General features: G+C 39.8%; 1 protein-coding gene across 11 annotated transcripts in view; it reads right to left on the bottom strand.

The window, feature by feature from the left end:
• LOC138060849 (CDC42 small effector protein 2) overlaps window positions 1–11,998 on the bottom strand; it is an 86,584-nt gene that overhangs the window by 74,244 nt on the left and 342 nt on the right. For 2 of the 11 annotated variants that reach the window (XM_068924787.1, XM_068924788.1), the window contains exon 2: window positions 11,444–11,509. The exons of 1 other annotated variant lie outside the window; for it this stretch is intronic. The gene's annotated coding sequence lies outside the window, so the exon portion shown is untranslated. Of the gene's footprint in view, window positions 1–7,406; window positions 7,484–11,439; window positions 11,510–11,566; window positions 11,687–11,831; window positions 11,977–11,998 lie in introns of those variants that run through there. 8 more of the 11 variants (XM_068924795.1, XM_068924799.1, XM_068924792.1 and 5 more) reach the window with 7 other exon arrangements.

Raw genomic sequence — 11,998 nt, forward strand, 5'->3', positions numbered from 1 at the left:
TTAGCTATAAATAAGTTATCTAAGCGTTAGAATGTGCTTGTCTAAGTCTTGTTTTCAGAGCTATCAGTTAGGTGTATTTCCTGTATCTCTAAAAAATATATTTACTGTTTTCACCAGTTACAAGAAATTGCTAGTGTTACAACATTAGCAGGTGATCTCACCGTTATCCCTAGAATATCTGCTCAGTCTGTTGTTTATTTTACTTAGTCCATGACAGCTTAAAAGTCACATCAGCCTATTTGAAAAGTTCTTTATAAAGCTGCTTATGGAAACAAAGATGACAGGGTAAAAATCAGTATGATAAATGGGCTAATGATCTTCAGATCATCCTGAAGAGGTGAAACATATCTGTTAGTATTGAGCTTCTATTGTGGAAACACACGTGCTTTTCGAGAACCAAAATGCAAAACAAGTCTATTTTGCTGGGGCAATTATAAGAGTGTTATAAGCAATAAGAAATTCAGAAAAATGAATACTGTTATTACTAAGTGTATCAAATTCAGCAGAAAAACCATCAGTGGAGCCACACAGCATTGTCTAAATTATTTTTCAAATGAGACAGAACAGGCTCATATTTGATGAAGAACTACATACGTAAGATGTTTAGAAAAGGTTTTAAAACATATTTCTACTTTAAGAAAGAAAGTATTTGCTAAGCTAAAGAGGCCATAAGTTTACAAATGCACTGGTCAAATAGTTAAATAGTCTGAAAACATTCAGTCCTTCCATTACAAAAAAAATCTAGACATTGAGATTCAACAGTTTATCCACAAAAAGATAATACAATGAAGATAAAGCCCAATAAAAGTTGACTGATAATCTAAACTTTGTAAGTCTTTCTGCAAACTATTAACAATTAGAAATGGAAAAAATACCAAGGGTTAGGTTTGCATCTGCTGAATAATTGTGTGTGTGTGCATGCACGTGTGCATTGACTCAGTTCCAGCCATCCTTCCATTGAAGTCAAAGGCAAAAGCCTTAATTAAAAGTCACATCACATCTTCAGCAGTCATACACGTATAGAAAGTGACAGATAGCCAGTAGAGCAGATTTTATCATTTCCTTGTGAAGCTTATAACTGGTACATCAATTCATGTAATAGAGCCATAATGATTGTGAATGGAATTAACAAATGTCAGCGAGTTAAACAGTGTGAATATTTGAAAGCTCGAGAGGCATGAAGATACTAGGAAAAACAACACTAAGTTGAGGCACAAAGAATCATGAAAGCCAACTCTAGTTTCTCCCGTTCCTATCGGAGAGGGGTAGGCCTCACAAAACTAAGGTCCTTCAGGGAACAATTTAGAGCAGCAGCTCACACTTATGTGCCTCTGAAGGAAGGAGGCATCCCTCTATTCGCTTGGGACAGCGGCCTGATCTCTGAACGCCTTTTCCCCCAGCCTTACAGATTGCTTTTGAGAAATCCTCATCATGGCTGGAAGATCACAGGTGATTACAGTGACCCTGCTACTGAAGCCCATTATTACTGCAACATACTTCCCAATAAGTCGCCTCGGATTAAGCCTGCAGTTCCTCCACTAGAAGTTACCAATATTAAGATGTTTCACTATTTTATAGTGTTTACATTTACCTCCCTTCCCCTGCAAAAAACTTCCCCAAAGGAAAAAGCAGCTAACACCCTTTGAAACTACTGGAAGTCAGACCACTTATAAACCTGACCTTCAGGTCATATTTATCTGCGTCAACAGCAAGCTTTCCTATTTCTTCTCTATCCTCATGGAATTCTTTGGCTCATCAGGGACACAGGTGTGTTTATATGGATGCTTAATGGACTACACTGTAGTCACATGGCTGAAGAGAAGATGGAAAGATATGCGGGTCAGACAGAGGTGGGGAGTGCAAAAATCCAACTATGTAAGGCTTGAAATCTGCTTATATCAATATTAATATATTCCATTTTTACTGTACAGGAACTCAGCGTGTATTATACTACTGCTTGAGAGCCTAAGCCTTTCTTAAAGGAAAGGAAGATGTAATTGCGGGCTAATACTCCATTCGCAGGTCATTTTGCTACTACACACGTGTAAATCTAACAGTTCTCATCCCCTGCACTTAAGGGCTTTTCTTTTTCATAATCAAATGGTTTGAAGAGGCTAATATTGCAAGTATTTTTGTATACTATACAAATAGTATACTTTTCAGAAGCAGAGAGCGTGTTTTCATACCTGCCAAGTAATACAGACTGAGAATCTGATGTGACTGATTCAACTGATTTAACAGATAAAAAATGTAATTTACTTAAATTTTTGCTTCAAAAGTAATTTGCATAACCCCTTGACTGCCTGCTTTGAACCACACAGATGACAACTAACCTTACTGCTGGTACAAATCCTGCACAGGCTAGAAGCAGAAGGACTGAAGTAACCTTTAAGGTCTGACAAAAGTCAATAGTACATTGGTCATAAGAGATCAGTGTTCAAAGTCCTAAGAATCCTAAAGTTTTGTCGTTTAAAGAGTTGGTAAACAAGATTATTCAGGGACGGCAGATTAAATGTCTCATCCTTCAACAAGCAAAGAAGGGGCCCAGCAAATTACTAGCTAACCAAGTAGCTTCAGTACCTAGACAGGTCACAGCCTTTAAAAAAAAAAAAAAACAAAAAAAACCCCACAAACTTATTTTCATGAGGTAAAGACTTTCAAAGTCATCACTTCCCCCTACCTACCCTCACAAAAGGAGGGCTGCCATTTAAAAGAAGAAAACACCCTCAGTGACAGCATAGACTACATACAACAAACAGTACCGTTAAAAAAAGAAAAAAATACACCGAATGATCTGAATACACACACGATGGCTCAGATCCACAGCTTGCACCATGCCAGACGCTTGGCCAGCAGCACAAGGAGCTCCTGTGAGCCTCCCCAGGCTCCTTTGAGCTCTGATGCAGACAGATCACTTCAACTCTATATCTCTCTGGGTGCTTTTGCTATACAGTTTATTTAGGCAATGAAAGGGTGAGATACCCTATTCTCACAGGCCATCTCCAATACAAAAAAGAAATCATTAAAATTTAGACTGCAATTGGAATAGGTATCACTGCCTTTATAATTCTCAATAGATACGAGGCAATCTTCTTAAATTAAGAAGTTTCTGCAATTCATATAAAAGTTTGGGATAATCAGAATAATAATGGGGAAAGAAGAAAATCGTTTATCCAAGCCTCTCCACTTTTTATTTATTCAAACTACAACAGTAAGAAACCCCTAAAAGTCAGGTTTACTTTCTTATATATAGGTATCTGCTTAACCATAAGTCAGCAGTGACAGAAGTAGCTTGTTTGATTGCTGAATAAGACTAATTATTAAGAAAGTAGCCTATCATTAGCTTTGTTATTTTTAACCAAACCAGTTCTGGCACTCCAGAACAGGACACGGTTCCTCTTACAAAGAAAAAAAAAATCTTCCCTCAGAACAAAAAAGTCACTAGCATTGAGTGCATCTCAGAATTTGTGTCTAAGGCAACAAACGCATGCACAAAAGCATTCAGGCATACCTAAAAAACCAAGAAACTCAAACATTCACAATGACTTGGCAAGAAATCAAGGGGAGATGAGTTACCAGTAGGAGACTCCTTAGTTTGCAGCTCCTGTTGTAAAACACTATTTTAAACCTTCACATAAGATCTCATAGAGGCAGCAAAAAAAGCTTTGAAGTTTGTCACTTTCACAGGATTTTGTGTCACTTTCTGAACAGGGAGGAAAGTCAGCCATTATCCACATAATCAAGTTTTCAGTGCATTGTTTCAGAATCACAACAAATCAGATAAAAGTGGAATAACAACATGATGCAGCTAAGGCTGCTTACGGACCCATTTCTTTAATTAAGCAAAGGAACACATACACATCAAAGAGCAAGCAGTGCTAGTGGCACTGAACACATGCAAGATTAAATGCAGATTCTGACTTTAGCCTTCCTCCCACACGTACATTACCATGGTGATTTGCAAAATTTGCTGCCTGGGATTTTAGAATAGTGCAGTATTTGAAGCGCCCTCAGCAGCTTTGATTAGACACAAATACAAATTAAGTTGCATTTAAAGAGACAATAAGCCACAAATATTTCAATAAAGAGCTGTCTTCACAGCAGAACACCGGTAAAAATATCTTAGTATGACCTCAACCAGTAGAAACAAAGCAACAGTCAAGCCTTCACACTACGCTTTCAGTTCCTGAAAGAAAGGAAACTAAGTTTAAGGATTAGAGAAAACAGGAAAAATGCATAAATTCAGTATAAAAAGCAAAATCTGGAATCGCCAACTATCTCACTAACATTTGATTAGTTATCTACAGAAGCCTCATTTTCAGAGCAACTAGAGTTTATTTGCTTTAAAATAATTCTTTATTTGCACAGCATTTCACTAACATGCATGCTCATTTTGACTACAACTTCTGTTCCAGTTGTGGCTTTCCCCACAAGAGGGATCACTCTTCACTCAACTTTCGTTTGTGATAATTTGCAAGTGAAGTTTAAAACACAATCAAAATAAAAAAACAGCAGCAAAAAAAACCCCTGACGAACCAGGATTATCTCCACTGTCCTGATGACTACACACACATCCTGACTACAATGAAAGCACAGGACTGGGAGCAAAGGCAACTCTTCTTGGTTCTTTTTGCCCCAATCAAACAGTTGATTGAAACCAATCCACCACAACCTCCTCTACTTTGATTCTCCATGTATGCAGTGACAACATCTCATATTTTACTTTGGAAAATATCCTGGAAAAATAGCTAAAGCAATTATGATTCTAATGAACAGGTACCAGGGACAAGACTTCATGACTGCTCTTGCCCAGAAGTAGTGACGAATATTAGCCTTGCAAATATGCTCCTGCAGAGATGCAGTCAGCTTTCTATGCAGGTACAATCCTAATGGAGTTCGGATCTCAACGAGAGCTTCACTATTGACTCCACAGTCAGAGTTTTGCTTCAAAAACACTTTAACACGAAAGGTGTCCCTCACCACTCCTACAGACTTTCCAGGAAAGTAAAGGGAAGAACTGCACAACCACCACGCATGGGCCAAGAAGAAGCTCCAGAGCAGGGATTTACAGGTTTTTCTTTAGAGTCCTCCTAATAACCTTGGCAATGGCAGGATCTGGGGGAAAGAAGGAGGAAGAACGTGTGTGGAAAGTAGCGTGTTAGCGTCAATCATACGTCTCAGAATAAAGCATCTATACTGGCATAGCCCCCTTCAAATTCACCTCCATACAGTCTCAAGCTCAATTAACATTTTTCAAGAGCATCACAAGGATTTACCTATTACTAAACAGCTTAGCAGTAAAAAAGTTACAATCGTGTCAAATAACAGAGCTGAAGAGACCTAATCTTATCTTTAGGAATAAGTCACTACTTTAACACTGAAAAAAAGAGACCTCATTAGGTAACAAACCCCAAGCGTACCGTAAGATCAATGTCAAGCTCAGAGTGACAGCAGACTACCTGACTATTTCTGTAAGACGAAGTTTTTATAGGAGAGAGAAGGAAAAAAGTTCAACCGAGTTACTGACTTACACAGTCTTCATCTATCCCAGTGTGTGATTTCCCCCACACAACAGTAACAGTGGGGCCAATTAAACTTTAATCAAAAAGCGCAAGCATAGCTTTTTCATTCAATAACAAAGTTAACTGTAAAAGCATCACATGCTTGAGGACGCTAAAACAAAATACCTGAAGAGCAAAGGGTACATGAAGTATGAGAACTGAAGCAATTGTATTCGAAGACCTTCAGTAAGAATTAGAGGTCACTTCAAGGGATACTTCTGAACCTGTGTTTTCGTTGGCTTCTTGGACATGTCAGTGTCAGGTAAGCTACTGCTTCTGAAATACCAACACATGCTTTTGGCTGGAGAAAATACTTCCTGTCAGAGCATGGAATCTGTTTATACAGGTCAAGTAAACAAGACTGCTCTTAAATCTAAACTATGTTCATGCTTTTTTTTAAAAAAAGCATCTCAAGGCAGAACAAGCCTTATAAAACTCAGCTCATCAGAAAAGGACTTTTGTACCAAAGATCAGGGCAAGATCTCATTCACTTGAAGGGTGACTAGGGGAAATAGGTAGTCGAGCTCTAAGGAAAAAAAATTGTTCTTTTTTTCCCTTAGAAATTGTTTAAAGCTTCTAAAGGAAGCTCTAAAGGAGGAGGTGGAGTTCCTTTAGCAACCGGTGTTTGATGAGAATAGCTGCATCACGTGGGGCCAATTAAAAAAGATGTTATCGGTCAGCGCAAGAGTTACTGAACATGAGCCATAAGATAAAGCAACCCATAAAAGTAACAAAGGGCATTCCGCATGTAATAATTCAATGTTTAATAATATAACTGTTTTGACAAGGAAGTCAATTGCAATTTATGAAAGTGCTATTTTTGAAAAAAGATTTAAACAGTCAGTCTTCAAATTCAGTGGGTGATTACAAGAAGGAGGACAGAGATCCCTTTCCAAAAAGGAAGTGAAAGATAGCCTATATCAAGTCCATACAAAGATAGGCCTATACTTCAGATAGAAACTGCCAACTTCATGCAAAAGACAAAATACACTTATTTTTCCGGGAGGACAACTGAGAGGTTGACTGGAAAGACTTTGGTGACACCACACTATTTTGTGAAAAGAAAGCCTTTCTAAGAAACAAATCAGCATATGGTGATGGCTGATAAAGTTCAAAGCATGTACAGTCAAAAACATTTTCCTGAGTTGCACAGTAACTTGTAAAAAAGCACAGAATACCCAGATGCCCAGCAAACAATGATGCAGTCTGTAAAGCCCAGTTATTTGGTTCAGGCGTTGTTTTGTCTTTATACAGTGATTTAGATACTGATGAAACAAACAGCTCTCTGTTTTGGTCTAAATGGAGAGAGATACTTGCAATATTTTATCCCCAGTTGCTGAAGCGACAACTGTAAATATTGTACTCTTTTGCTGTGAAGAAATAACTCAACAGGCGCTGTCATCACTAGGTATAATCTCCTCCTAACTTTAGGAACACCCTCCATCATTTATATGATAATTCCTCCTTTACTGTGCTAAGGAAGAATTGCAATTTCTCCTCCAGTGCGCCTCTTCCCATACAGAGGCAATAGTTTATGCAGTGCAAACAAACCTGATTGCCGTGTCACTTCAGCTACAGCTTACACATGGTGGAGAGAGGATTCAGGCTCTGTCCAGCCACAGACTGAACTGATAACCTAATATCTACTAATCATAACCATATGTTTCTAATAACCACAATATCAAATCAAGCGCTCAGATGCCTGCAGCAGGACAGACCTTCCACAGTACTAGACGTTGGCCCGTATTACGGCCCGTACTTTTAATATCAACAAAATAAACAAGCCATTTGTTTAACACAATCCCTGGAGACCCATTTCAGTTATGGTATTTAACAAATAAGTACCTTAGCAGCAGGTTTGACAGCAGTTCCTAGCTCCTGCAGACAGTGCAAGTGCCAGCAGCTTGCTTTCCTCATGTACTATGCTGATGCACTACTGCGCAAGCAGAGCAGATATCTGTTCCTCCTTTGACCTCTTAAGACAAACATTACTCATTTTATCAGACAGAAGGATCAAACCAAATCAGAGAAGATCAAAATTCATACAGTGTATTCATCCTTTCAGGAAGTGGCCTGCAAAACCTGCTGAAGATTATACTGCTACCTTACGTCCTCCTCCTTACACCCTCCTCCTCAACCCTTCTGTTAATGTTAGCACTGAAGAGAAAGATGGAGCAGTGCTTTAAAGTAGGTCTGCCTTCACTGAACTGTGCCTTCACGAAAGGCAGCTAATCAACGGAAAGTTTTATTCCTCCTGGGATAATAATTATTGTTGGACTAGTACTTTAATCTCATATATCAACCTCTAACTGCAGACAAAACACAGAACTAGAAAGAGACCCAGGGGTCCTCAAGCACAGCTACCCAGCTGTGTAACAGGCACCAAGAATAGATCCTCTCACAGGGCACTTTCCCAAATCACCAGCTTAACTTTTTTACATTTTCTTTATTGTAACTGCCAGCATTCTCATTGCTCGAGTCCCTCTCCATTCTGCTCTTTATTTTGAGTGAAGCCCCCACTGTAACACCTTTGGTGCAGCTGTCTGATTAGTCTCTTAACCACTTCCACTTGTCTCAGGCTGCTTATTTCTCAAATTTGTCATTATTTCTTGGCATCCCCAGTAATCATGCAATTAAAACGAAAGATACTAGGCATGCCAGACTTGCTGCACCAAGACTTCCATCTGGAACCCTTAGGTGACTGTGAATGCTCAAAAACCTCTTGACGGATTTTTTTTCCTCCTCTCCACAAAAAGGAGCAAAACCTGCCCATCTCAGCACCTGCATGCTTTACAGGAGCATTTATCTCCCCCGTGCAACACATGCACCTACGGCTGTGGGAAGCAACGCCATGCCCCTGCTTTCAGACGAATCTCAAATTATTCTGTTCAATAATATATTCTGAGGGGGGATTGTTTAATTGTGCAATCATCATCACGTATACTTCAGCACTTTTAGAGGACTAGGAATACTGCAAGACAGCTATAACATTCAATAAATCTTCATGTTAACCCTGTTAAGAAAGCTTTAAGAATTGACAAATTGCATTAGAAGTCACACGTCCGTGAACCAAGTACTTATCTGGAGAAAACAGCAGCTAATTCCTACAACCTTTCAGCATACGTGAGAAAACATTTCTTTGACTCCATGCTTAAAGTATCAGAACACTGACTGACACCTTCACATCACTTATCTGTCAGTTCCTTTAAAACTCAATTATTTGCTTTACAGGCCAACATTAACAGTAGGGGACATAACAGAACTAACATTACACAGAAATGTTTAATGCAAACATTCTTATAAATATGACAAAAAAAGGTACTAGCAAGATTGGAAGAAGGGCCGCATTACTCTTCACCCGTTTTCTCATATCTGAACATACGGAGAGGTGTACAGTGAGAAAGAGATATCCAGAGCTGAGGAGGTGACCAAACATAACTGCATCATTCAGCTGCAGTCGGTCAAAGCTAATTTGACTAGTCAAAGTACCATTTAAAAGCAAGGGAAAGCCTCCAGTCATACTTGAATTACATACAACAACTGCTCTGCAATACTGACCAGAATCCAGTGGATGCCTGCACGCACAGACCAGAGCTAACAGGAGTCATGACAGAGTCTGCAAAATACACTAGTAAGATTTTCTTAGCTGTATGGTATGCTGAGCTCACATACAATTTGCCACCTCAACAAACTTCAGTCCCCCAAAAAATGAAACAAAGAAAGGAGACTTGCAAGAAAGATACTTCCAAGAAGGTATTTTTTAAACTGTTGTATTATTGAATAGATTTAATTCAACAATATGCTTCATGCCTCATTGTAAAGGTTCGTCTATAAGTCATATTAAACAAAGCAAATCTCTCAGTACTATTTTTACAGTTGGAAAAAAATTCTCCAACTTGTTCTCCTAAGAACTGTCTCCACCCCCTCAATCATACACCACAGAATGAGGCATTTTCCTTGCAACTCACATGTCAATAATGTAAAAATATTATTTGCATATTACTGTATTGTAATTCTAGTAAGAAATCTAAACTGACTGGCCAAAAAACCCCCAAACAAACAAACCATATACACACACACCCCGCTTTGGGGTCAAAAGCTCTGGTATGTAAACACCATAACCTTCTAAAAGGCTTGCGCCAGTTACCAGGTATCACACTAATTCCTCCCCAATGGAAGAGGAATTATAGCAGCAACTGCTGATTAACACTATTTCATCACCACAAACTAGTACTCCTTCTAGAAACGTAAAATCATTAGTGTCTGTTATACTTCTTGCTGAGGAAAGAAAGACAAAAATGAGAACATGACCAACATTTCTTGTTTACTCTAACACCTCCATAGGACATGATCTGATTTCTTGTCACTACTCTATGACCAATGTTTTATCATTACAATGAACGCTCCGAAACCTAGAAAAAATGCCACAGTAAAAATAATAACAATAATAACAATAATAATGTGCAGAAAGTCACCTTCAACACACATTGAACTTCTCTCCTTCCTATTTCTAAAGCAATTCAGTTTATTTCTTTGGACAATAGAAACCATGACAGGATGTTCAAAACACTCCTGTCATGCCACCATCACCACTACCTTTGCTCCGACTGCTACACCACAAGCCACCACAGAGTTTGACGTGCCCATGAGGTCCGAATTACTAGCAGGCTTCAAAATAATTGATTTGGTCTTGTAATACGATAGCATAAGAAAACTGTCAATAAATTACTGGTGAAACAGCCTCTCAATCAAAGATAATGTATGATACAGCTGCAACATTTCCAGAAAACAAACCCTATGTAACAACAGTTTCAGTGTTCACTCAGCCGGTGTGCAAAAGGATTACAATACTTTATAGACCATAACACTACAATTTAAGTTTCTGATATGTGTGTGTATACATACATACATATATATATATATATATCTTAGGATAAATATAGAGAAACCTCACTAGGAAGTTTTTTCTGAAAACAGCATGACTGATTCTTTACCGTGGAAAAGATCATCCTTTCTTAATAAAAAAAAGCATGTAGAGAATATTATCTACTAGCAGAATAATTTTAGTTATCCAGACATACATATTCAGATTCTAATTTCTAACCCAAGCTAATGGGAGATATTAAATTTAAAGAGAACAATGCAAATATTTACACACAACTGCATTTATGCACATACTTAAGATTTATATACAGTGAATGATCTTACTGCTAATTTGAATTGCCACTTGGCTCATTAATGGTTATGAGCATTTGCAGGACCACTTTCTACAATTTCATCTTTGATATTCCCTTTCTTCTCTCCTCAAGGAGAAATCATTACGACAGAAATTGTATTCTTTGTCTCTCAAAATTAGTTTCGACAAGATGAAAAGTGCAGTCTTCAGAAACACATCTGTACCTTCACTAAGCTATTCTTAAGCAGACAGATTACCTAAGCAAATGTCATCAACTAAACATTCATTAGGAGTGCAAAAAGAGCAAGTCCTAATTTAAATTACTTCAGTTAAGTATAAGTTGTTGTGGTAGTATTACAGTTACCAGGGTTGCCTCTACATTGATGCAGCTTAAAGAGTGACTGCCAGTACCTGAGCATTACACAAGATCCTTCCATCAGGAAAATAAACAGATAAATAAAAGTAATCCCCTCCTTAGTTTCACAAGCATCTTTATTTTTTTAGATTTTTTTAAAGTAGTTATTTGCAGTGTAGGAGGGATACGCTTAAAATGGGTGTGGGAAAGTATGGAGGATTTTGCTTAAATTGCCCCTAAAGTTTGTTTTTTTTCCCACTGAAAGGGAAAAAAAAGATAAGAAAATACTCCATCCACCTAAGGGATGACAACACAGAGTCCAAAAACAAAACCGGAAGATTCACGACCTACCTACGTGGCTGACTTCACAGTTCAAAGCCCCGCGACCTCGTGTTCTCCGCGCCTGCGGCCGTAAGGCTTTTACCAAAGGGAGGGGGAAAAAAAAAAAAAAAAGGAAAGAGAGAAGTCACAAACCTAAGGGCGCCCGCAGTACCCGGCCGACCACCACCCCAACGCCCGACCCGCCGGGCGGGCACCACCTTTCAGGCCAGCAGGTTTCACCGCTCCCGCCCACAGCCCGGGCGCCGCCGCTGGGGGGGGGGGGGGGGGTCCGCGCAGTTCCCCGCGCAGCCGCCGCCGCGCCCGAGCCGCGGGCGCCTCCCGCCCTGCGCGCACGGCCCCGCCTGCCCTCCCGCTGCGCTGCCCCCCCCCCGCCCCCCAAAATTTCTGATCTACAAACGCTGTAGCCCTCGCTTCTCCTAAAACGTCAGGAGTAACGGCCGTTCCCAACGCCTGCCGAGCATCTGCTGGCACGGCGCCTACCTGCTCCCGCCGCCGCGGGGGGGGGGGGGGGGGGCTCCGGCAGCGCCGCGCCCGGCCGCGGCGGCCCGCGCAGCGCCCCCCCCC

Source organism: Struthio camelus, chromosome W (genome assembly GCF_040807025.1).
Source record: "Struthio camelus isolate bStrCam1 chromosome W, bStrCam1.hap1, whole genome shotgun sequence".
Classification (NCBI taxonomy): Eukaryota; Metazoa; Chordata; class Aves; order Struthioniformes; family Struthionidae; genus Struthio; species Struthio camelus.